The sequence below is a fragment of the Sceloporus occidentalis genome, unplaced genomic scaffold (assembly GCF_023333645.1).
Source record: "Sceloporus occidentalis isolate IW3139 unplaced genomic scaffold, rSceOcc1.0.p SCAF_440, whole genome shotgun sequence".
NCBI lineage: Eukaryota > Metazoa > Chordata > Lepidosauria > Squamata > Phrynosomatidae > Sceloporus > Sceloporus occidentalis.
The window spans coordinates 299,054-319,419 of NW_028317420.1; the positions used below are offsets into that span (position 1 = coordinate 299,054).

The 20,366-nt window shown below is 45.1% G+C and overlaps 48 non-coding genes across 48 annotated transcripts; 13 read left to right on the forward strand and 35 right to left on the reverse strand.

Annotated features, from left to right (window-relative positions):
• Positions 1-110: 110 nt before the first annotated feature.
• On the reverse strand, positions 111-181 carry TRNAG-GCC (transfer RNA glycine (anticodon GCC)). The gene has a single exon. It is a non-coding gene; the product is annotated as a tRNA-Gly (tRNA).
• A 308-nt stretch (positions 182-489) lies between these two features.
• Positions 490-562, forward strand: TRNAK-UUU (transfer RNA lysine (anticodon UUU)). The gene has a single exon. It is a non-coding gene; the product is annotated as a tRNA-Lys (tRNA).
• Positions 563-1,382: 820 nt separating this feature from the next.
• On the reverse strand, positions 1,383-1,456 carry TRNAI-AAU (transfer RNA isoleucine (anticodon AAU)). The gene has a single exon. It is a non-coding gene; the product is annotated as a tRNA-Ile (tRNA).
• Positions 1,457-1,556: 100 nt separating this feature from the next.
• Positions 1,557-1,629, reverse strand: TRNAM-CAU (transfer RNA methionine (anticodon CAU)). The gene has a single exon. It is a non-coding gene; the product is annotated as a tRNA-Met (tRNA).
• Positions 1,630-1,769: 140 nt separating this feature from the next.
• TRNAG-GCC (transfer RNA glycine (anticodon GCC)) lies at positions 1,770-1,840 on the reverse strand. Its single transcript has one exon. It is a non-coding gene; the product is annotated as a tRNA-Gly (tRNA).
• Positions 1,841-2,148: 308 nt separating this feature from the next.
• Positions 2,149-2,221, forward strand: TRNAK-UUU (transfer RNA lysine (anticodon UUU)). Its single transcript has one exon. It is a non-coding gene; the product is annotated as a tRNA-Lys (tRNA).
• Positions 2,222-3,041: 820 nt separating this feature from the next.
• Positions 3,042-3,115, reverse strand: TRNAI-AAU (transfer RNA isoleucine (anticodon AAU)). Its single transcript has one exon. It is a non-coding gene; the product is annotated as a tRNA-Ile (tRNA).
• A 100-nt stretch (positions 3,116-3,215) lies between these two features.
• TRNAM-CAU (transfer RNA methionine (anticodon CAU)) lies at positions 3,216-3,288 on the reverse strand. Its single transcript has one exon. It is a non-coding gene; the product is annotated as a tRNA-Met (tRNA).
• Positions 3,289-3,428: 140 nt separating this feature from the next.
• Positions 3,429-3,499, reverse strand: TRNAG-GCC (transfer RNA glycine (anticodon GCC)). The gene has a single exon. It is a non-coding gene; the product is annotated as a tRNA-Gly (tRNA).
• A 308-nt stretch (positions 3,500-3,807) lies between these two features.
• TRNAK-UUU (transfer RNA lysine (anticodon UUU)) lies at positions 3,808-3,880 on the forward strand. Its single transcript has one exon. It is a non-coding gene; the product is annotated as a tRNA-Lys (tRNA).
• An 820-nt stretch (positions 3,881-4,700) lies between these two features.
• Positions 4,701-4,774, reverse strand: TRNAI-AAU (transfer RNA isoleucine (anticodon AAU)). Its single transcript has one exon. It is a non-coding gene; the product is annotated as a tRNA-Ile (tRNA).
• Positions 4,775-4,874: 100 nt separating this feature from the next.
• TRNAM-CAU (transfer RNA methionine (anticodon CAU)) lies at positions 4,875-4,947 on the reverse strand. The gene has a single exon. It is a non-coding gene; the product is annotated as a tRNA-Met (tRNA).
• A 140-nt stretch (positions 4,948-5,087) lies between these two features.
• Positions 5,088-5,158, reverse strand: TRNAG-GCC (transfer RNA glycine (anticodon GCC)). The gene has a single exon. It is a non-coding gene; the product is annotated as a tRNA-Gly (tRNA).
• Positions 5,159-5,466: 308 nt separating this feature from the next.
• Positions 5,467-5,539, forward strand: TRNAK-UUU (transfer RNA lysine (anticodon UUU)). The gene has a single exon. It is a non-coding gene; the product is annotated as a tRNA-Lys (tRNA).
• Positions 5,540-6,359: 820 nt separating this feature from the next.
• TRNAI-AAU (transfer RNA isoleucine (anticodon AAU)) lies at positions 6,360-6,433 on the reverse strand. The gene has a single exon. It is a non-coding gene; the product is annotated as a tRNA-Ile (tRNA).
• Positions 6,434-6,533: 100 nt separating this feature from the next.
• Positions 6,534-6,606, reverse strand: TRNAM-CAU (transfer RNA methionine (anticodon CAU)). Its single transcript has one exon. It is a non-coding gene; the product is annotated as a tRNA-Met (tRNA).
• A 140-nt stretch (positions 6,607-6,746) lies between these two features.
• Positions 6,747-6,817, reverse strand: TRNAG-GCC (transfer RNA glycine (anticodon GCC)). Its single transcript has one exon. It is a non-coding gene; the product is annotated as a tRNA-Gly (tRNA).
• Positions 6,818-7,125: 308 nt separating this feature from the next.
• Positions 7,126-7,198, forward strand: TRNAK-UUU (transfer RNA lysine (anticodon UUU)). Its single transcript has one exon. It is a non-coding gene; the product is annotated as a tRNA-Lys (tRNA).
• Positions 7,199-8,018: 820 nt separating this feature from the next.
• On the reverse strand, positions 8,019-8,092 carry TRNAI-AAU (transfer RNA isoleucine (anticodon AAU)). Its single transcript has one exon. It is a non-coding gene; the product is annotated as a tRNA-Ile (tRNA).
• Positions 8,093-8,192: 100 nt separating this feature from the next.
• On the reverse strand, positions 8,193-8,265 carry TRNAM-CAU (transfer RNA methionine (anticodon CAU)). The gene has a single exon. It is a non-coding gene; the product is annotated as a tRNA-Met (tRNA).
• Positions 8,266-8,405: 140 nt separating this feature from the next.
• Positions 8,406-8,476, reverse strand: TRNAG-GCC (transfer RNA glycine (anticodon GCC)). The gene has a single exon. It is a non-coding gene; the product is annotated as a tRNA-Gly (tRNA).
• A 308-nt stretch (positions 8,477-8,784) lies between these two features.
• Positions 8,785-8,857, forward strand: TRNAK-UUU (transfer RNA lysine (anticodon UUU)). The gene has a single exon. It is a non-coding gene; the product is annotated as a tRNA-Lys (tRNA).
• Positions 8,858-9,677: 820 nt separating this feature from the next.
• On the reverse strand, positions 9,678-9,751 carry TRNAI-AAU (transfer RNA isoleucine (anticodon AAU)). The gene has a single exon. It is a non-coding gene; the product is annotated as a tRNA-Ile (tRNA).
• Positions 9,752-9,851: 100 nt separating this feature from the next.
• On the reverse strand, positions 9,852-9,924 carry TRNAM-CAU (transfer RNA methionine (anticodon CAU)). Its single transcript has one exon. It is a non-coding gene; the product is annotated as a tRNA-Met (tRNA).
• A 140-nt stretch (positions 9,925-10,064) lies between these two features.
• TRNAG-GCC (transfer RNA glycine (anticodon GCC)) lies at positions 10,065-10,135 on the reverse strand. The gene has a single exon. It is a non-coding gene; the product is annotated as a tRNA-Gly (tRNA).
• A 308-nt stretch (positions 10,136-10,443) lies between these two features.
• Positions 10,444-10,516, forward strand: TRNAK-UUU (transfer RNA lysine (anticodon UUU)). The gene has a single exon. It is a non-coding gene; the product is annotated as a tRNA-Lys (tRNA).
• Positions 10,517-11,336: 820 nt separating this feature from the next.
• TRNAI-AAU (transfer RNA isoleucine (anticodon AAU)) lies at positions 11,337-11,410 on the reverse strand. Its single transcript has one exon. It is a non-coding gene; the product is annotated as a tRNA-Ile (tRNA).
• A 100-nt stretch (positions 11,411-11,510) lies between these two features.
• Positions 11,511-11,583, reverse strand: TRNAM-CAU (transfer RNA methionine (anticodon CAU)). The gene has a single exon. It is a non-coding gene; the product is annotated as a tRNA-Met (tRNA).
• A 140-nt stretch (positions 11,584-11,723) lies between these two features.
• On the reverse strand, positions 11,724-11,794 carry TRNAG-GCC (transfer RNA glycine (anticodon GCC)). Its single transcript has one exon. It is a non-coding gene; the product is annotated as a tRNA-Gly (tRNA).
• A 308-nt stretch (positions 11,795-12,102) lies between these two features.
• Positions 12,103-12,175, forward strand: TRNAK-UUU (transfer RNA lysine (anticodon UUU)). The gene has a single exon. It is a non-coding gene; the product is annotated as a tRNA-Lys (tRNA).
• An 820-nt stretch (positions 12,176-12,995) lies between these two features.
• Positions 12,996-13,069, reverse strand: TRNAI-AAU (transfer RNA isoleucine (anticodon AAU)). The gene has a single exon. It is a non-coding gene; the product is annotated as a tRNA-Ile (tRNA).
• Positions 13,070-13,169: 100 nt separating this feature from the next.
• TRNAM-CAU (transfer RNA methionine (anticodon CAU)) lies at positions 13,170-13,242 on the reverse strand. Its single transcript has one exon. It is a non-coding gene; the product is annotated as a tRNA-Met (tRNA).
• Positions 13,243-13,382: 140 nt separating this feature from the next.
• TRNAG-GCC (transfer RNA glycine (anticodon GCC)) lies at positions 13,383-13,453 on the reverse strand. The gene has a single exon. It is a non-coding gene; the product is annotated as a tRNA-Gly (tRNA).
• A 308-nt stretch (positions 13,454-13,761) lies between these two features.
• TRNAK-UUU (transfer RNA lysine (anticodon UUU)) lies at positions 13,762-13,834 on the forward strand. Its single transcript has one exon. It is a non-coding gene; the product is annotated as a tRNA-Lys (tRNA).
• An 820-nt stretch (positions 13,835-14,654) lies between these two features.
• On the reverse strand, positions 14,655-14,728 carry TRNAI-AAU (transfer RNA isoleucine (anticodon AAU)). The gene has a single exon. It is a non-coding gene; the product is annotated as a tRNA-Ile (tRNA).
• Positions 14,729-14,828: 100 nt separating this feature from the next.
• TRNAM-CAU (transfer RNA methionine (anticodon CAU)) lies at positions 14,829-14,901 on the reverse strand. Its single transcript has one exon. It is a non-coding gene; the product is annotated as a tRNA-Met (tRNA).
• Positions 14,902-15,041: 140 nt separating this feature from the next.
• TRNAG-GCC (transfer RNA glycine (anticodon GCC)) lies at positions 15,042-15,112 on the reverse strand. The gene has a single exon. It is a non-coding gene; the product is annotated as a tRNA-Gly (tRNA).
• A 308-nt stretch (positions 15,113-15,420) lies between these two features.
• On the forward strand, positions 15,421-15,493 carry TRNAK-UUU (transfer RNA lysine (anticodon UUU)). The gene has a single exon. It is a non-coding gene; the product is annotated as a tRNA-Lys (tRNA).
• An 820-nt stretch (positions 15,494-16,313) lies between these two features.
• TRNAI-AAU (transfer RNA isoleucine (anticodon AAU)) lies at positions 16,314-16,387 on the reverse strand. Its single transcript has one exon. It is a non-coding gene; the product is annotated as a tRNA-Ile (tRNA).
• A 100-nt stretch (positions 16,388-16,487) lies between these two features.
• Positions 16,488-16,560, reverse strand: TRNAM-CAU (transfer RNA methionine (anticodon CAU)). The gene has a single exon. It is a non-coding gene; the product is annotated as a tRNA-Met (tRNA).
• A 140-nt stretch (positions 16,561-16,700) lies between these two features.
• TRNAG-GCC (transfer RNA glycine (anticodon GCC)) lies at positions 16,701-16,771 on the reverse strand. The gene has a single exon. It is a non-coding gene; the product is annotated as a tRNA-Gly (tRNA).
• Positions 16,772-17,079: 308 nt separating this feature from the next.
• TRNAK-UUU (transfer RNA lysine (anticodon UUU)) lies at positions 17,080-17,152 on the forward strand. The gene has a single exon. It is a non-coding gene; the product is annotated as a tRNA-Lys (tRNA).
• An 820-nt stretch (positions 17,153-17,972) lies between these two features.
• Positions 17,973-18,045, reverse strand: TRNAM-CAU (transfer RNA methionine (anticodon CAU)). The gene has a single exon. It is a non-coding gene; the product is annotated as a tRNA-Met (tRNA).
• Positions 18,046-18,185: 140 nt separating this feature from the next.
• On the reverse strand, positions 18,186-18,256 carry TRNAG-GCC (transfer RNA glycine (anticodon GCC)). Its single transcript has one exon. It is a non-coding gene; the product is annotated as a tRNA-Gly (tRNA).
• A 308-nt stretch (positions 18,257-18,564) lies between these two features.
• Positions 18,565-18,637, forward strand: TRNAK-UUU (transfer RNA lysine (anticodon UUU)). Its single transcript has one exon. It is a non-coding gene; the product is annotated as a tRNA-Lys (tRNA).
• An 820-nt stretch (positions 18,638-19,457) lies between these two features.
• On the reverse strand, positions 19,458-19,530 carry TRNAM-CAU (transfer RNA methionine (anticodon CAU)). Its single transcript has one exon. It is a non-coding gene; the product is annotated as a tRNA-Met (tRNA).
• Positions 19,531-19,670: 140 nt separating this feature from the next.
• TRNAG-GCC (transfer RNA glycine (anticodon GCC)) lies at positions 19,671-19,741 on the reverse strand. The gene has a single exon. It is a non-coding gene; the product is annotated as a tRNA-Gly (tRNA).
• Positions 19,742-20,049: 308 nt separating this feature from the next.
• TRNAK-UUU (transfer RNA lysine (anticodon UUU)) lies at positions 20,050-20,122 on the forward strand. Its single transcript has one exon. It is a non-coding gene; the product is annotated as a tRNA-Lys (tRNA).
• The last annotated feature ends 244 nt before the right edge of the window (positions 20,123-20,366 follow it).

Genomic DNA, 20,366 nt, shown 5'->3' on the forward strand with positions numbered 1-20,366 from the left:
CTTCATACGTAATGCGTTGCAACATAGTCAAGGACAAATTTCCTTCATAATTATAAAGGCATCTCGCTTTTCCAGGGACCTGTTTTACCAACGCTCTAAAAAAAGTTGTTTGCATTGGCCGGGAATCGAACCCGGGCCTCCCGCGTGGCAGGCGAAAATTCTACCACTGAACCACCAATGCATCTGCAACGGCCGACTTAAAAATCCATAGAGATTCGAGTGGTGGGAATGAAGATTTCTCCCCCTGAACAGAAAGTTATGGAAGCGGTGGTTGGGGGATCACTCAGTTAGTTGCTTATACGTGTAGCTGTAAATGAAGCATGCCCTGTGTGAGGACCTGACTCTCGACCTTCAGATTATGAGACCGACATTGTGGAAATGGTTGTCAACCAGAAACTCAAGGTGTCCTAGATGTAATGTAAGTGCACGTGGACAAACTCTGTGACTGATAGCCAGCTTCAGGTCTGGCCCAAGGCCCATGCCCAGCGAGCCTGGGTAGCTCAGTCGGTAGAGCATCAGACTTTTAATCTGAGGGTCCAGGGTTCAAGTCCCTGTTCGGGCGCTGCTCGCTTTGTTATGCTGAAACCATGAGTTCATCGCTGTACAATGAACATTGGAAAGCTTTACTTGACTCAAAAGATAGTAGATAAGCGGGACGGCTTCCCTGCAAATGTTTTAGGTATGCCGAATGGTTCTTACCTGCCAAAAAATGTCTCCTGTATCTATGTGTAAAGAAACAAGATCATTTATAATGTCACCCCCTTTTCTTTCTAGACCTTAGACCAATGGTGCACACACCAGAGTTTGAAGGACATTGAATGTTTAAAGAGAACCCACCGTTAATGCCTCCTGTATTCACGAAATACAGGAACAGGTTTCAAGTCCCTGTTCGGGCGCTACTCACTTTATTATGCTAAAACCATGAGTTCATCGCTGTACAATGAACATTGGAAAGCTTTACTTGACTCAAAAGATAGTAGATAAGCGGGACGGCTTCCCTGCAAATGTTTTAGATATGCCGAATGGTTCTTACCTGCCAAAAAATGTCTCCTGTATCTATGTGTAAAGAAACAAGATCATTTATAATGTCACCCCCTTTTCTTTCTAGACCTTAGACCAATGGTGCACACACCAGAGTTTGAAGGACATTGAATGTTTAAAGAGAATCCACCGTTAATGCCTCCTGTATTCACGAAAACAAATAACATACGTGCAGAAGAATCGAGACACCGCCGCCTCTAAACAGAAGCCAGCAATCCGTGGATGTATGGTAATGCATAGATGTCCAGACATTTCCTGAATAACTGATATAGTTGTATCTATACAAAGCATCATGCAAATAAGGAAGTCATTTCATTTGCAGAAACATAGGCAAAACAGCATGGCCCGTACGGGGATCGAACCCGCGACCTTGGCGTTATTAGCACCACGCTCTAACCAACTGAGCTAACCGGCCGCGGTGGCTGGCTTGGTGATACAGAGGACCGTGGAAAACACTCTATAGTAAATGAACGTTTAGCATCACCTATCAACAGTCTCAAGCTGTAAAAGAAGCATGCCCTGTATGAGGATCGAACTCACGACCTTCAGATTATGAGACTGACGCGCTACCTACTGCGCTAACAAGGCAAACGCTACCGGGTGCTGCTTGTGGAAGCTCTTCATACGTAATGCGTTGCAACATAGTCAAGGACAAATTTCCTTCATAATTATAAAGGCATCTCGCTTTTCCAGGGACCTGTTTTACCAACGCTCTAAAAAAAGTTGTTTGCATTGGCCGGGAATCGAACCCGGGCCTCCCGCGTGGCAGGCGAAAATTCTACCACTGAACCACCAATGCATCTGCAACGGCCGATTTAAAAATCCATAGAGATTCGAGTGGTGGGAATGAAGATTTCTCCCCCTGAACAGAAAGTTATGGAAGCGGTGGTTGGGGGATCACTCAGTTAGTTGCTTATACGTGTAGCTGTAAATGAAGCATGCCCTGTGTGAGGACCTGACTCTCGACCTTCAGATTATGAGACCGACATTGTGGAAATGGTTGTCAACCAGAAACTCAAGGTGTCCTAGATGTAATGTAAGTGCACGTGGACAAACTCTGTGACTGATAGCCAGCTTCAGGTCTGGCCCAAGGCCCATGCCCAGCGAGCCTGGGTAGCTCAGTCGGTAGAGCATCAGACTTTTAATCTGAGGGTCCAGGGTTCAAGTCCCTGTTCGGGCGCTGCTCGCTTTGTTATGCTGAAACCATGAGTTCATCGCTGTACAATGAACATTGGAAAGCTTTACTTGACTCAAAAGATAGTAGATAAGCGGGACGGCTTCCCTGCAAATGTTTTAGGTATGCCGAATGGTTCTTACCTGCCAAAAAATGTCTCCTGTATCTATGTGTAAAGAAACAAGATCATTTATAATGTCACCCCCTTTTCTTTCTAGACCTTAGACCAATGGTGCACACACCAGAGTTTGAAGGACATTGAATGTTTAAAGAGAACCCACCGTTAATGCCTCCTGTATTCACGAAATACAGGAACAGGTTTCAAGTCCCTGTTCGGGCGCTACTCACTTTATTATGCTAAAACCATGAGTTCATCGCTGTACAATGAACATTGGAAAGCTTTACTTGACTCAAAAGATAGTAGATAAGCGGGACGGCTTCCCTGCAAATGTTTTAGATATGCCGAATGGTTCTTACCTGCCAAAAAATGTCTCCTGTATCTATGTGTAAAGAAACAAGATCATTTATAATGTCACCCCCTTTTCTTTCTAGACCTTAGACCAATGGTGCACACACCAGAGTTTGAAGGACATTGAATGTTTAAAGAGAATCCACCGTTAATGCCTCCTGTATTCACGAAAACAAATAACATACGTGCAGAAGAATCGAGACACCGCCGCCTCTAAACAGAAGCCAGCAATCCGTGGATGTATGGTAATGCATAGATGTCCAGACATTTCCTGAATAACTGATATAGTTGTATCTATACAAAGCATCATGCAAATAAGGAAGTCATTTCATTTGCAGAAACATAGGCAAAACAGCATGGCCCGTACGGGGATCGAACCCGCGACCTTGGCGTTATTAGCACCACGCTCTAACCAACTGAGCTAACCGGCCGCGGTGGCTGGCTTGGTGATACAGAGGACCGTGGAAAACACTCTATAGTAAATGAACGTTTAGCATCACCTATCAACAGTCTCAAGCTGTAAAAGAAGCATGCCCTGTATGAGGATCGAACTCACGACCTTCAGATTATGAGACTGACGCGCTACCTACTGCGCTAACAAGGCAAACGCTACCGGGTGCTGCTTGTGGAAGCTCTTCATACGTAATGCGTTGCAACATAGTCAAGGACAAATTTCCTTCATAATTATAAAGGCATCTCGCTTTTCCAGGGACCTGTTTTACCAACGCTCTAAAAAAAGTTGTTTGCATTGGCCGGGAATCGAACCCGGGCCTCCCGCGTGGCAGGCGAAAATTCTACCACTGAACCACCAATGCATCTGCAACGGCCGACTTAAAAATCCATAGAGATTCGAGTGGTGGGAATGAAGATTTCTCCCCCTGAACAGAAAGTTATGGAAGCGGTGGTTGGGGGATCACTCAGTTAGTTGCTTATACGTGTAGCTGTAAATGAAGCATGCCCTGTGTGAGGACCTGACTCTCGACCTTCAGATTATGAGACCGACATTGTGGAAATGGTTGTCAACCAGAAACTCAAGGTGTCCTAGATGTAATGTAAGTGCACGTGGACAAACTCTGTGACTGATAGCCAGCTTCAGGTCTGGCCCAAGGCCCATGCCCAGCGAGCCTGGGTAGCTCAGTCGGTAGAGCATCAGACTTTTAATCTGAGGGTCCAGGGTTCAAGTCCCTGTTCGGGCGCTGCTCGCTTTGTTATGCTGAAACCATGAGTTCATCGCTGTACAATGAACATTGGAAAGCTTTACTTGACTCAAAAGATAGTAGATAAGCGGGACGGCTTCCCTGCAAATGTTTTAGGTATGCCGAATGGTTCTTACCTGCCAAAAAATGTCTCCTGTATCTATGTGTAAAGAAACAAGATCATTTATAATGTCACCCCCTTTTCTTTCTAGACCTTAGACCAATGGTGCACACACCAGAGTTTGAAGGACATTGAATGTTTAAAGAGAACCCACCGTTAATGCCTCCTGTATTCACGAAATACAGGAACAGGTTTCAAGTCCCTGTTCGGGCGCTACTCACTTTATTATGCTAAAACCATGAGTTCATCGCTGTACAATGAACATTGGAAAGCTTTACTTGACTCAAAAGATAGTAGATAAGCGGGACGGCTTCCCTGCAAATGTTTTAGATATGCCGAATGGTTCTTACCTGCCAAAAAATGTCTCCTGTATCTATGTGTAAAGAAACAAGATCATTTATAATGTCACCCCCTTTTCTTTCTAGACCTTAGACCAATGGTGCACACACCAGAGTTTGAAGGACATTGAATGTTTAAAGAGAATCCACCGTTAATGCCTCCTGTATTCACGAAAACAAATAACATACGTGCAGAAGAATCGAGACACCGCCGCCTCTAAACAGAAGCCAGCAATCCGTGGATGTATGGTAATGCATAGATGTCCAGACATTTCCTGAATAACTGATATAGTTGTATCTATACAAAGCATCATGCAAATAAGGAAGTCATTTCATTTGCAGAAACATAGGCAAAACAGCATGGCCCGTACGGGGATCGAACCCGCGACCTTGGCGTTATTAGCACCACGCTCTAACCAACTGAGCTAACCGGCCGCGGCGGCTGGCTTGGTGATACAGAGGACCGTGGAAAACACTCTATAGTAAATGAACGTTTAGCATCACCTATCAACAGTCTCAAGCTGTAAAAGAAGCATGCCCTGTATGAGGATCGAACTCACGACCTTCAGATTATGAGACTGACGCGCTACCTACTGCGCTAACAAGGCAAACGCTACCGGGTGCTGCTTGTGGAAGCTCTTCATACGTAATGCGTTGCAACATAGTCAAGGACAAATTTCCTTCATAATTATAAAGGCATCTCGCTTTTCCAGGGACCTGTTTTACCAACGCTCTAAAAAAAGTTGTTTGCATTGGCCGGGAATCGAACCCGGGCCTCCCGCGTGGCAGGCGAAAATTCTACCACTGAACCACCAATGCATCTGCAACGGCCGACTTAAAAATCCATAGAGATTCGAGTGGTGGGAATGAAGATTTCTCCCCCTGAACAGAAAGTTATGGAAGCGGTGGTTGGGGGATCACTCAGTTAGTTGCTTATACGTGTAGCTGTAAATGAAGCATGCCCTGTGTGAGGACCTGACTCTCGACCTTCAGATTATGAGACCGACATTGTGGAAATGGTTGTCAACCAGAAACTCAAGGTGTCCTAGATGTAATGTAAGTGCACGTGGACAAACTCTGTGACTGATAGCCAGCTTCAGGTCTGGCCCAAGGCCCATGCCCAGCGAGCCTGGGTAGCTCAGTCGGTAGAGCATCAGACTTTTAATCTGAGGGTCCAGGGTTCAAGTCCCTGTTCGGGCGCTGCTCGCTTTGTTATGCTGAAACCATGAGTTCATCGCTGTACAATGAACATTGGAAAGCTTTACTTGACTCAAAAGATAGTAGATAAGCGGGACGGCTTCCCTGCAAATGTTTTAGGTATGCCGAATGGTTCTTACCTGCCAAAAAATGTCTCCTGTATCTATGTGTAAAGAAACAAGATCATTTATAATGTCACCCCCTTTTCTTTCTAGACCTTAGACCAATGGTGCACACACCAGAGTTTGAAGGACATTGAATGTTTAAAGAGAACCCACCGTTAATGCCTCCTGTATTCACGAAATACAGGAACAGGTTTCAAGTCCCTGTTCGGGCGCTACTCACTTTATTATGCTAAAACCATGAGTTCATCGCTGTACAATGAACATTGGAAAGCTTTACTTGACTCAAAAGATAGTAGATAAGCGGGACGGCTTCCCTGCAAATGTTTTAGATATGCCGAATGGTTCTTACCTGCCAAAAAATGTCTCCTGTATCTATGTGTAAAGAAACAAGATCATTTATAATGTCACCCCCTTTTCTTTCTAGACCTTAGACCAATGGTGCACACACCAGAGTTTGAAGGACATTGAATGTTTAAAGAGAATCCACCGTTAATGCCTCCTGTATTCACGAAAACAAATAACATACGTGCAGAAGAATCGAGACACCGCCGCCTCTAAACAGAAGCCAGCAATCCGTGGATGTATGGTAATGCATAGATGTCCAGACATTTCCTGAATAACTGATATAGTTGTATCTATACAAAGCATCATGCAAATAAGGAAGTCATTTCATTTGCAGAAACATAGGCAAAACAGCATGGCCCGTACGGGGATCGAACCCGCGACCTTGGCGTTATTAGCACCACGCTCTAACCAACTGAGCTAACCGGCCGCGGCGGCTGGCTTGGTGATACAGAGGACCGTGGAAAACACTCTATAGTAAATGAACGTTTAGCATCACCTATCAACAGTCTCAAGCTGTAAAAGAAGCATGCCCTGTATGAGGATCGAACTCACGACCTTCAGATTATGAGACTGACGCGCTACCTACTGCGCTAACAAGGCAAACGCTACCGGGTGCTGCTTGTTGAAGCTCTTCATACGTAATGCGTTGCAACATAGTCAAGGACAAATTTCCTTCATAATTATAAAGGCATCTCGCTTTTCCAGGGACCTGTTTTACCAACGCTCTAAAAAAAGTTGTTTGCATTGGCCGGGAATCGAACCCGGGCCTCCCGCGTGGCAGGCGAAAATTCTACCACTGAACCACCAATGCATCTGCAACGGCCGACTTAAAAATCCATAGAGATTCGAGTGGTGGGAATGAAGATTTCTCCCCCTGAACAGAAAGTTATGGAAGCGGTGGTTGGGGGATCACTCAGTTAGTTGCTTATACGTGTAGCTGTAAATGAAGCATGCCCTGTGTGAGGACCTGACTCTCGACCTTCAGATTATGAGACCGACATTGTGGAAATGGTTGTCAACCAGAAACTCAAGGTGTCCTAGATGTAATGTAAGCGCACGTGGACAAACTCTGTGACTGATAGCCAGCTTCAGGTCTGGCCCAAGGCCCATGCCCAGCGAGCCTGGGTAGCTCAGTCGGTAGAGCATCAGACTTTTAATCTGAGGGTCCAGGGTTCAAGTCCCTGTTCGGGCGCTGCTCGCTTTGTTATGCTGAAACCATGAGTTCATCGCTGTACAATGAACATTGGAAAGCTTTACTTGACTCAAAAGATAGTAGATAAGCGGGACGGCTTCCCTGCAAATGTTTTAGGTATGCCGAATGGTTCTTACCCGCCAAAAAATGTCTCCTGTATCTATGTGTAAAGAAACAAGATCATTTATAATGTCACCCCCTTTTCTTTCTAGACCTTAGACCAATGGTGCACACACCAGAGTTTGAAGGACATTGAATGTTTAAAGAGAACCCACCGTTAATGCCTCCTGTATTCACGAAATACAGGAACAGGTTTCAAGTCCCTGTTCGGGCGCTACTCACTTTATTATGCTAAAACCATGAGTTCATCGCTGTACAATGAACATTGGAAAGCTTTACTTGACTCAAAAGATAGTAGATAAGCGGGACGGCTTCCCTGCAAATGTTTTAGATATGCCGAATGGTTCTTACCTGCCAAAAAATGTCTCCTGTATCTATGTGTAAAGAAACAAGATCATTTATAATGTCACCCCCTTTTCTTTCTAGACCTTAGACCAATGGTGCACACACCAGAGTTTGAAGGACATTGAATGTTTAAAGAGAATCCACCGTTAATGCCTCCTGTATTCACGAAAACAAATAACATACGTGCAGAAGAATCGAGACACCGCCGCCTCTAAACAGAAGCCAGCAATCCGTGGATGTATGGTAATGCATAGATGTCCAGACATTTCCTGAATAACTGATATAGTTGTATCTATACAAAGCATCATGCAAATAAGGAAGTCATTTCATTTGCAGAAACATAGGCAAAACAGCATGGCCCGTACGGGGATCGAACCCGCGACCTTGGCGTTATTAGCACCACGCTCTAACCAACTGAGCTAACCGGCCGCGGCGGCTGGCTTGGTGATACAGAGGACCGTGGAAAACACTCTATAGTAAATGAACGTTTAGCATCACCTATCAACAGTCTCAAGCTGTAAAAGAAGCATGCCCTGTATGAGGATCGAACTCACGACCTTCAGATTATGAGACTGACGCGCTACCTACTGCGCTAACAAGGCAAACGCTACCGGGTGCTGCTTGTGGAAGCTCTTCATACGTAATGCGTTGCAACATAGTCAAGGACAAATTTCCTTCATAATTATAAAGGCATCTCGCTTTTCCAGGGACCTGTTTTACCAACGCTCTAAAAAAAGTTGTTTGCATTGGCCGGGAATCGAACCCGGGCCTCCCGCGTGGCAGGCGAAAATTCTACCACTGAACCACCAATGCATCTGCAACGGCCGACTTAAAAATCCATAGAGATTCGAGTGGTGGGAATGAAGATTTCTCCCCCTGAACAGAAAGTTATGGAAGCGGTGGTTGGGGGATCACTCAGTTAGTTGCTTATACGTGTAGCTGTAAATGAAGCATGCCCTGTGTGAGGACCTGACTCTCGACCTTCAGATTATGAGACCGACATTGTGGAAATGGTTGTCAACCAGAAACTCAAGGTGTCCTAGATGTAATGTAAGCGCACGTGGACAAACTCTGTGACTGATAGCCAGCTTCAGGTCTGGCCCAAGGCCCATGCCCAGCGAGCCTGGGTAGCTCAGTCGGTAGAGCATCAGACTTTTAATCTGAGGGTCCAGGGTTCAAGTCCCTGTTCGGGCGCTGCTCGCTTTGTTATGCTGAAACCATGAGTTCATCGCTGTACAATGAACATTGGAAAGCTTTACTTGACTCAAAAGATAGTAGATAAGCGGGACGGCTTCCCTGCAAATGTTTTAGGTATGCCGAATGGTTCTTACCCGCCAAAAAATGTCTCCTGTATCTATGTGTAAAGAAACAAGATCATTTATAATGTCACCCCCTTTTCTTTCTAGACCTTAGACCAATGGTGCACACACCAGAGTTTGAAGGACATTGAATGTTTAAAGAGAACCCACCGTTAATGCCTCCTGTATTCACGAAATACAGGAACAGGTTTCAAGTCCCTGTTCGGGCGCTACTCACTTTATTATGCTAAAACCATGAGTTCATCGCTGTACAATGAACATTGGAAAGCTTTACTTGACTCAAAAGATAGTAGATAAGCGGGACGGCTTCCCTGCAAATGTTTTAGATATGCCGAATGGTTCTTACCTGCCAAAAAATGTCTCCTGTATCTATGTGTAAAGAAACAAGATCATTTATAATGTCACCCCCTTTTCTTTCTAGACCTTAGACCAATGGTGCACACACCAGAGTTTGAAGGACATTGAATGTTTAAAGAGAATCCACCGTTAATGCCTCCTGTATTCACGAAAACAAATAACATACGTGCAGAAGAATCGAGACACCGCCGCCTCTAAACAGAAGCCAGCAATCCGTGGATGTATGGTAATGCATAGATGTCCAGACATTTCCTGAATAACTGATATAGTTGTATCTATACAAAGCATCATGCAAATAAGGAAGTCATTTCATTTGCAGAAACATAGGCAAAACAGCATGGCCCGTACGGGGATCGAACCCGCGACCTTGGCGTTATTAGCACCACGCTCTAACCAACTGAGCTAACCGGCCGCGGCGGCTGGCTTGGTGATACAGAGGACCGTGGAAAACACTCTATAGTAAATGAACGTTTAGCATCACCTATCAACAGTCTCAAGCTGTAAAAGAAGCATGCCCTGTATGAGGATCGAACTCACGACCTTCAGATTATGAGACTGACGCGCTACCTACTGCGCTAACAAGGCAAACGCTACCGGGTGCTGCTTGTGGAAGCTCTTCATACGTAATGCGTTGCAACATAGTCAAGGACAAATTTCCTTCATAATTATAAAGGCATCTCGCTTTTCCAGGGACCTGTTTTACCAACGCTCTAAAAAAAGTTGTTTGCATTGGCCGGGAATCGAACCCGGGCCTCCCGCGTGGCAGGCGAAAATTCTACCACTGAACCACCAATGCATCTGCAACGGCCGACTTAAAAATCCATAGAGATTCGAGTGGTGGGAATGAAGATTTCTCCCCCTGAACAGAAAGTTATGGAAGCGGTGGTTGGGGGATCACTCAGTTAGTTGCTTATACGTGTAGCTGTAAATGAAGCATGCCCTGTGTGAGGACCTGACTCTCGACCTTCAGATTATGAGACCGACATTGTGGAAATGGTTGTCAACCAGAAACTCAAGGTGTCCTAGATGTAATGTAAGTGCACGTGGACAAACTCTGTGACTGATAGCCAGCTTCAGGTCTGGCCCAAGGCCCATGCCCAGCGAGCCTGGGTAGCTCAGTCGGTAGAGCATCAGACTTTTAATCTGAGGGTCCAGGGTTCAAGTCCCTGTTCGGGCGCTGCTCGCTTTGTTATGCTGAAACCATGAGTTCATCGCTGTACAATGAACATTGGAAAGCTTTACTTGACTCAAAAGATAGTAGATAAGCGGGACGGCTTCCCTGCAAATGTTTTAGGTATGCCGAATGGTTCTTACCTGCCAAAAAATGTCTCCTGTATCTATGTGTAAAGAAACAAGATCATTTATAATGTCACCCCCTTTTCTTTCTAGACCTTAGACCAATGGTGCACACACCAGAGTTTGAAGGACATTGAATGTTTAAAGAGAACCCACCGTTAATGCCTCCTGTATTCACGAAATACAGGAACAGGTTTCAAGTCCCTGTTCGGGCGCTACTCACTTTATTATGCTAAAACCATGAGTTCATCGCTGTACAATGAACATTGGAAAGCTTTACTTGACTCAAAAGATAGTAGATAAGCGGGACGGCTTCCCTGCAAATGTTTTAGATATGCCGAATGGTTCTTACCTGCCAAAAAATGTCTCCTGTATCTATGTGTAAAGAAACAAGATCATTTATAATGTCACCCCCTTTTCTTTCTAGACCTTAGACCAATGGTGCACACACCAGAGTTTGAAGGACATTGAATGTTTAAAGAGAATCCACCGTTAATGCCTCCTGTATTCACGAAAACAAATAACATACGTGCAGAAGAATCGAGACACCGCCGCCTCTAAACAGAAGCCAGCAATCCGTGGATGTATGGTAATGCATAGATGTCCAGACATTTCCTGAATAACTGATATAGTTGTATCTATACAAAGCATCATGCAAATAAGGAAGTCATTTCATTTGCAGAAACATAGGCAAAACAGCATGGCCCGTACGGGGATCGAACCCGCGACCTTGGCGTTATTAGCACCACGCTCTAACCAACTGAGCTAACCGGCCGCGGCGGCTGGCTTGGTGATACAGAGGACCGTGGAAAACACTCTATAGTAAATGAACGTTTAGCATCACCTATCAACAGTCTCAAGCTGTAAAAGAAGCATGCCCTGTATGAGGATCGAACTCACGACCTTCAGATTATGAGACTGACGCGCTACCTACTGCGCTAACAAGGCAAACGCTACCGGGTGCTGCTTGTGGAAGCTCTTCATACGTAATGCGTTGCAACATAGTCAAGGACAAATTTCCTTCATAATTATAAAGGCATCTCGCTTTTCCAGGGACCTGTTTTACCAACGCTCTAAAAAAAGTTGTTTGCATTGGCCGGGAATCGAACCCGGGCCTCCCGCGTGGCAGGCGAAAATTCTACCACTGAACCACCAATGCATCTGCAACGGCCGACTTAAAAATCCATAGAGATTCGAGTGGTGGGAATGAAGATTTCTCCCCCTGAACAGAAAGTTATGGAAGCGGTGGTTGGGGGATCACTCAGTTAGTTGCTTATACGTGTAGCTGTAAATGAAGCATGCCCTGTGTGAGGACCTGACTCTCGACCTTCAGATTATGAGACCGACATTGTGGAAATGGTTGTCAACCAGAAACTCAAGGTGTCCTAGATGTAATGTAAGTGCACGTGGACAAACTCTGTGACTGATAGCCAGCTTCAGGTCTGGCCCAAGGCCCATGCCCAGCGAGCCTGGGTAGCTCAGTCGGTAGAGCATCAGACTTTTAATCTGAGGGTCCAGGGTTCAAGTCCCTGTTCGGGCGCTGCTCGCTTTGTTATGCTGAAACCATGAGTTCATCGCTGTACAATGAACATTGGAAAGCTTTACTTGACTCAAAAGATAGTAGATAAGCGGGACGGCTTCCCTGCAAATGTTTTAGGTATGCCGAATGGTTCTTACCTGCCAAAAAATGTCTCCTGTATCTATGTGTAAAGAAACAAGATCATTTATAATGTCACCCCCTTTTCTTTCTAGACCTTAGACCAATGGTGCACACACCAGAGTTTGAAGGACATTGAATGTTTAAAGAGAACCCACCGTTAATGCCTCCTGTATTCACGAAATACAGGAACAGGTTTCAAGTCCCTGTTCGGGCGCTACTCACTTTATTATGCTAAAACCATGAGTTCATCGCTGTACAATGAACATTGGAAAGCTTTACTTGACTCAAAAGATAGTAGATAAGCGGGACGGCTTCCCTGCAAATGTTTTAGATATGCCGAATGGTTCTTACCTGCCAAAAAATGTCTCCTGTATCTATGTGTAAAGAAACAAGATCATTTATAATGTCACCCCCTTTTCTTTCTAGACCTTAGACCAATGGTGCACACACCAGAGTTTGAAGGACATTGAATGTTTAAAGAGAATCCACCGTTAATGCCTCCTGTATTCACGAAAACAAATAACATACGTGCAGAAGAATCGAGACACCGCCGCCTCTAAACAGAAGCCAGCAATCCGTGGATGTATGGTAATGCATAGATGTCCAGACATTTCCTGAATAACTGATATAGTTGTATCTATACAAAGCATCATGCAAATAAGGAAGTCATTTCATTTGCAGAAACATAGGCAAAACAGCATGGCCCGTACGGGGATCGAACCCGCGACCTTGGCGTTATTAGCACCACGCTCTAACCAACTGAGCTAACCGGCCGCGGCGGCTGGCTTGGTGATACAGAGGACCGTGGAAAACACTCTATAGTAAATGAACGTTTAGCATCACCTATCAACAGTCTCAAGCTGTAAAAGAAGCATGCCCTGTATGAGGATCGAACTCACGACCTTCAGATTATGAGACTGACGCGCTACCTACTGCGCTAACAAGGCAAACGCTACCGGGTGCTGCTTGTGGAAGCTCTTCATACGTAATGCGTTGCAACATAGTCAAGGACAAATTTCCTTCATAATTATAAAGGCATCTCGCTTTTCCAGGGACCTGTTTTACCAACGCTCTAAAAAAAGTTGTTTGCATTGGCCGGGAATCGAACCCGGGCCTCCCGCGTGGCAGGCGAAAATTCTACCACTGAACCACCAATGCATCTGCAACGGCCGACTTAAAAATCCATAGAGATTCGAGTGGTGGGAATGAAGATTTCTCCCCCTGAACAGAAAGTTATGGAAGCGGTGGTTGGGGGATCACTCAGTTAGTTGCTTATACGTGTAGCTGTAAATGAAGCATGCCCTGTGTGAGGACCTGACTCTCGACCTTCAGATTATGAGACCGACATTGTGGAAATGGTTGTCAACCAGAAACTCAAGGTGTCCTAGATGTAATGTAAGTGCACGTGGACAAACTCTGTGACTGATAGCCAGCTTCAGGTCTGGCCCAAGGCCCATGCCCAGCGAGCCTGGGTAGCTCAGTCGGTAGAGCATCAGACTTTTAATCTGAGGGTCCAGGGTTCAAGTCCCTGTTCGGGCGCTGCTCGCTTTGTTATGCTGAAACCATGAGTTCATCGCTGTACAATGAACATTGGAAAGCTTTACTTGACTCAAAAGATAGTAGATAAGCGGGACGGCTTCCCTGCAAATGTTTTAGGTATGCCGAATGGTTCTTACCTGCCAAAAAATGTCTCCTGTATCTATGTGTAAAGAAACAAGATCATTTATAATGTCACCCCCTTTTCTTTCTAGACCTTAGACCAATGGTGCACACACCAGAGTTTGAAGGACATTGAATGTTTAAAGAGAACCCACCGTTAATGCCTCCTGTATTCACGAAATACAGGAACAGGTTTCAAGTCCCTGTTCGGGCGCTACTCACTTTATTATGCTAAAACCATGAGTTCATCGCTGTACAATGAACATTGGAAAGCTTTACTTGACTCAAAAGATAGTAGATAAGCGGGACGGCTTCCCTGCAAATGTTTTAGATATGCCGAATGGTTCTTACCTGCCAAAAAATGTCTCCTGTATCTATGTGTAAAGAAACAAGATCATTTATAATGTCACCCCCTTTTCTTTCTAGACCTTAGACCAATGGTGCACACACCAGAGTTTGAAGGACATTGAATGTTTAAAGAGAATCCACCGTTAATGCCTCCTGTATTCACGAAAACAAATAACATACGTGCAGAAGAATCGAGACACCGCCGCCTCTAAACAGAAGCCAGCAATCCGTGGATGTATGGTAATGCATAGATGTCCAGACATTTCCTGAATAACTGATATAGTTGTATCTATACAAAGCATCATGCAAATAAGGAAGTCATTTCATTTGCAGAAACATAGGCAAAACAGCATGGCCCGTACGGGGATCGAACCCGCGACCTTGGCGTTATTAGCACCACGCTCTAACCAACTGAGCTAACCGGCCGCGGCGGCTGGCTTGGTGATACAGAGGACCGTGGAAAACACTCTATAGTAAATGAACGTTTAGCATCACCTATCAACAGTCTCAAGCTGTAAAAGAAGCATGCCCTGTATGAGGATCGAACTCACGACCTTCAGATTATGAGACTGACGCGCTACCTACTGCGCTAACAAGGCAAACGCTACCGGGTGCTGCTTGTGGAAGCTCTTCATACGTAATGCGTTGCAACATAGTCAAGGACAAATTTCCTTCATAATTATAAAGGCATCTCGCTTTTCCAGGGACCTGTTTTACCAACGCTCTAAAAAAAGTTGTTTGCATTGGCCGGGAATCGAACCCGGGCCTCCCGCGTGGCAGGCGAAAATTCTACCACTGAACCACCAATGCATCTGCAACGGCCGACTTAAAAATCCATAGAGATTCGAGTGGTGGGAATGAAGATTTCTCCCCCTGAACAGAAAGTTATGGAAGCGGTGGTTGGGGGATCACTCAGTTAGTTGCTTATACGTGTAGCTGTAAATGAAGCATGCCCTGTGTGAGGACCTGACTCTCGACCTTCAGATTATGAGACCGACATTGTGGAAATGGTTGTCAACCAGAAACTCAAGGTGTCCTAGATGTAATGTAAGTGCACGTGGACAAACTCTGTGACTGATAGCCAGCTTCAGGTCTGGCCCAAGGCCCATGCCCAGCGAGCCTGGGTAGCTCAGTCGGTAGAGCATCAGACTTTTAATCTGAGGGTCCAGGGTTCAAGTCCCTGTTCGGGCGCTGCTCGCTTTGTTATGCTGAAACCATGAGTTCATCGCTGTACAATGAACATTGGAAAGCTTTACTTGACTCAAAAGATAGTAGATAAGCGGGACGGCTTCCCTGCAAATGTTTTAGGTATGCCGAATGGTTCTTACCTGCCAAAAAATGTCTCCTGTATCTATGTGTAAAGAAACAAGATCATTTATAATGTCACCCCCTTTTCTTTCTAGACCTTAGACCAATGGTGCACACACCAGAGTTTGAAGGACATTGAATGTTTAAAGAGAACCCACCGTTAATGCCTCCTGTATTCACGAAATACAGGAACAGGTTTCAAGTCCCTGTTCGGGCGCTACTCACTTTATTATGCTAAAACCATGAGTTCATCGCTGTACAATGAACATTGGAAAGCTTTACTTGACTCAAAAGATAGTAGATAAGCGGGACGGCTTCCCTGCAAATGTTTTAGATATGCCGAATGGTTCTTACCTGCCAAAAAATGTCTCCTGTATCTATGTGTAAAGAAACAAGATCATTTATAATGTCACCCCCTTTTCTTTCTAGACCTTAGACCAATGGTGCACACACCAGAGTTTGAAGGACATTGAATGTTTAAAGAGAATCCACCGTTAATGCCTCCTGTATTCACGAAAACAAATAACATACGTGCAGAAGAATCGAGACACCGCCGCCTCTAAACAGAAGCCAGCAATCCGTGGATGTATGGTAATGCATAGATGTCCAGACATTTCCTGAATAACTGATATAGTTGTATCTATACAAAGCATCATGCAAATAAGGAAGTCATTTCATTTGCAGAAACATAGGCAAAACAGCATGGCCCGTACGGGGATCGAACCCGCGACCTTGGCGTTATTAGCACCACGCTCTAACCAACTGAGCTAACCGGCCGCGGCGGCTGGCTTGGTGATACAGAGGACCGTGGAAAACACTCTATAGTAAATGAACGTTTAGCATCACCTATCAACAGTCTCAAGCTGTAAAAGAAGCATGCCCTGTATGAGGATCGAACTCACGACCTTCAGATTATGAGACTGACGCGCTACCTACTGCGCTAACAAGGCAAACGCTACCGGGTGCTGCTTGTGGAAGCTCTTCATACGTAATGCGTTGCAACATAGTCAAGGACAAATTTCCTTCATAATTATAAAGGCATCTCGCTTTTCCAGGGACCTGTTTTACCAACGCTCTAAAAAAAGTTGTTTGCATTGGCCGGGAATCGAACCCGGGCCTCCCGCGTGGCAGGCGAAAATTCTACCACTGAACCACCAATGCATCTGCAACGGCCGACTTAAAAATCCATAGAGATTCGAGTGGTGGGAATGAAGATTTCTCCCCCTGAACAGAAAGTTATGGAAGCGGTGGTTGGGGGATCACTCAGTTAGTTGCTTATACGTGTAGCTGTAAATGAAGCATGCCCTGTGTGAGGACCTGACTCTCGACCTTCAGATTATGAGACCGACATTGTGGAAATGGTTGTCAACCAGAAACTCAAGGTGTCCTAGATGTAATGTAAGTGCACGTGGACAAACTCTGTGACTGATAGCCAGCTTCAGGTCTGGCCCAAGGCCCATGCCCAGCGAGCCTGGGTAGCTCAGTCGGTAGAGCATCAGACTTTTAATCTGAGGGTCCAGGGTTCAAGTCCCTGTTCGGGCGCTGCTCGCTTTGTTATGCTGAAACCATGAGTTCATCGCTGTACAATGAACATTGGAAAGCTTTACTTGACTCAAAAGATAGTAGATAAGCGGGACGGCTTCCCTGCAAATGTTTTAGGTATGCCGAATGGTTCTTACCTGCCAAAAAATGTCTCCTGTATCTATGTGTAAAGAAACAAGATCATTTATAATGTCACCCCCTTTTCTTTCTAGACCTTAGACCAATGGTGCACACACCAGAGTTTGAAGGACATTGAATGTTTAAAGAGAACCCACCGTTAATGCCTCCTGTATTCACGAAATACAGGAACAGGTTTCAAGTCCCTGTTCGGGCGCTACTCACTTTATTATGCTAAAACCATGAGTTCATCGCTGTACAATGAACATTGGAAAGCTTTACTTGACTCAAAAGATAGTAGATAAGCGGGACGGCTTCCCTGCAAATGTTTTAGATATGCCGAATGGTTCTTACCTGCCAAAAAATGTCTCCTGTATCTATGTGTAAAGAAACAAGATCATTTATAATGTCACCCCCTTTTCTTTCTAGACCTTAGACCAATGGTGCACACACCAGAGTTTGAAGGACATTGAATGTTTAAAGAGAATCCACCGTTAATGCCTCCTGTATTCACGAAAACAAATAACATACGTGCAGAAGAATCGAGACACCGCCGCCTCTAAACAGAAGCCAGCAATCCGTGGATGTATGGTAATGCATAGATGTCCAGACATTTCCTGAATAACTGATATAGTTGTATCTATACAAAGCATCATGCAAATAAGGAAGTCATTTCATTTGCAGAAACATAGGCAAAACAGCATGCCCTGTATGAGGATCGAACTCACGACCTTCAGATTATGAGACTGACGCGCTACCTACTGCGCTAACAAGGCAAACGCTACCGGGTGCTGCTTGTGGAAGCTCTTCATACGTAATGCGTTGCAACATAGTCAAGGACAAATTTCCTTCATAATTATAAAGGCATCTCGCTTTTCCAGGGACCTGTTTTACCAACGCTCTAAAAAAAGTTGTTTGCATTGGCCGGGAATCGAACCCGGGCCTCCCGCGTGGCAGGCGAAAATTCTACCACTGAACCACCAATGCATCTGCAACGGCCGACTTAAAAATCCATAGAGATTCGAGTGGTGGGAATGAAGATTTCTCCCCCTGAACAGAAAGTTATGGAAGCGGTGGTTGGGGGATCACTCAGTTAGTTGCTTATACGTGTAGCTGTAAATGAAGCATGCCCTGTGTGAGGACCTGACTCTCGACCTTCAGATTATGAGACCGACATTGTGGAAATGGTTGTCAACCAGAAACTCAAGGTGTCCTAGATGTAATGTAAGTGCACGTGGACAAACTCTGTGACTGATAGCCAGCTTCAGGTCTGGCCCAAGGCCCATGCCCAGCGAGCCTGGGTAGCTCAGTCGGTAGAGCATCAGACTTTTAATCTGAGGGTCCAGGGTTCAAGTCCCTGTTCGGGCGCTGCTCGCTTTGTTATGCTGAAACCATGAGTTCATCGCTGTACAATGAACATTGGAAAGCTTTACTTGACTCAAAAGATAGTAGATAAGCGGGACGGCTTCCCTGCAAATGTTTTAGGTATGCCGAATGGTTCTTACCTGCCAAAAAATGTCTCCTGTATCTATGTGTAAAGAAACAAGATCATTTATAATGTCACCCCCTTTTCTTTCTAGACCTTAGACCAATGGTGCACACACCAGAGTTTGAAGGACATTGAATGTTTAAAGAGAACCCACCGTTAATGCCTCCTGTATTCACGAAATACAGGAACAGGTTTCAAGTCCCTGTTCGGGCGCTACTCACTTTATTATGCTAAAACCATGAGTTCATCGCTGTACAATGAACATTGGAAAGCTTTACTTGACTCAAAAGATAGTAGATAAGCGGGACGGCTTCCCTGCAAATGTTTTAGATATGCCGAATGGTTCTTACCTGCCAAAAAATGTCTCCTGTATCTATGTGTAAAGAAACAAGATCATTTATAATGTCACCCCCTTTTCTTTCTAGACCTTAGACCAATGGTGCACACACCAGAGTTTGAAGGACATTGAATGTTTAAAGAGAATCCACCGTTAATGCCTCCTGTATTCACGAAAACAAATAACATACGTGCAGAAGAATCGAGACACCGCCGCCTCTAAACAGAAGCCAGCAATCCGTGGATGTATGGTAATGCATAGATGTCCAGACATTTCCTGAATAACTGATATAGTTGTATCTATACAAAGCATCATGCAAATAAGGAAGTCATTTCATTTGCAGAAACATAGGCAAAACAGCATGCCCTGTATGAGGATCGAACTCACGACCTTCAGATTATGAGACTGACGCGCTACCTACTGCGCTAACAAGGCAAACGCTACCGGGTGCTGCTTGTGGAAGCTCTTCATACGTAATGCGTTGCAACATAGTCAAGGACAAATTTCCTTCATAATTATAAAGGCATCTCGCTTTTCCAGGGACCTGTTTTACCAACGCTCTAAAAAAAGTTGTTTGCATTGGCCGGGAATCGAACCCGGGCCTCCCGCGTGGCAGGCGAAAATTCTACCACTGAACCACCAATGCATCTGCAACGGCCGACTTAAAAATCCATAGAGATTCGAGTGGTGGGAATGAAGATTTCTCCCCCTGAACAGAAAGTTATGGAAGCGGTGGTTGGGGGATCACTCAGTTAGTTGCTTATACGTGTAGCTGTAAATGAAGCATGCCCTGTGTGAGGACCTGACTCTCGACCTTCAGATTATGAGACCGACATTGTGGAAATGGTTGTCAACCAGAAACTCAAGGTGTCCTAGATGTAATGTAAGTGCACGTGGACAAACTCTGTGACTGATAGCCAGCTTCAGGTCTGGCCCAAGGCCCATGCCCAGCGAGCCTGGGTAGCTCAGTCGGTAGAGCATCAGACTTTTAATCTGAGGGTCCAGGGTTCAAGTCCCTGTTCGGGCGCTGCTCGCTTTGTTATGCTGAAACCATGAGTTCATCGCTGTACAATGAACATTGGAAAGCTTTACTTGACTCAAAAGATAGTAGATAAGCGGGACGGCTTCCCTGCAAATGTTTTAGGTATGCCGAATGGTTCTTACCTGCCAAAAAATGTCTCCTGTATCTATGTGTAAAGAAACAAGATCATTTATAATGTCACCCCCTTTTCTTTCTAGACCTTAGACCAATGGTGCACACACCAGAGTTT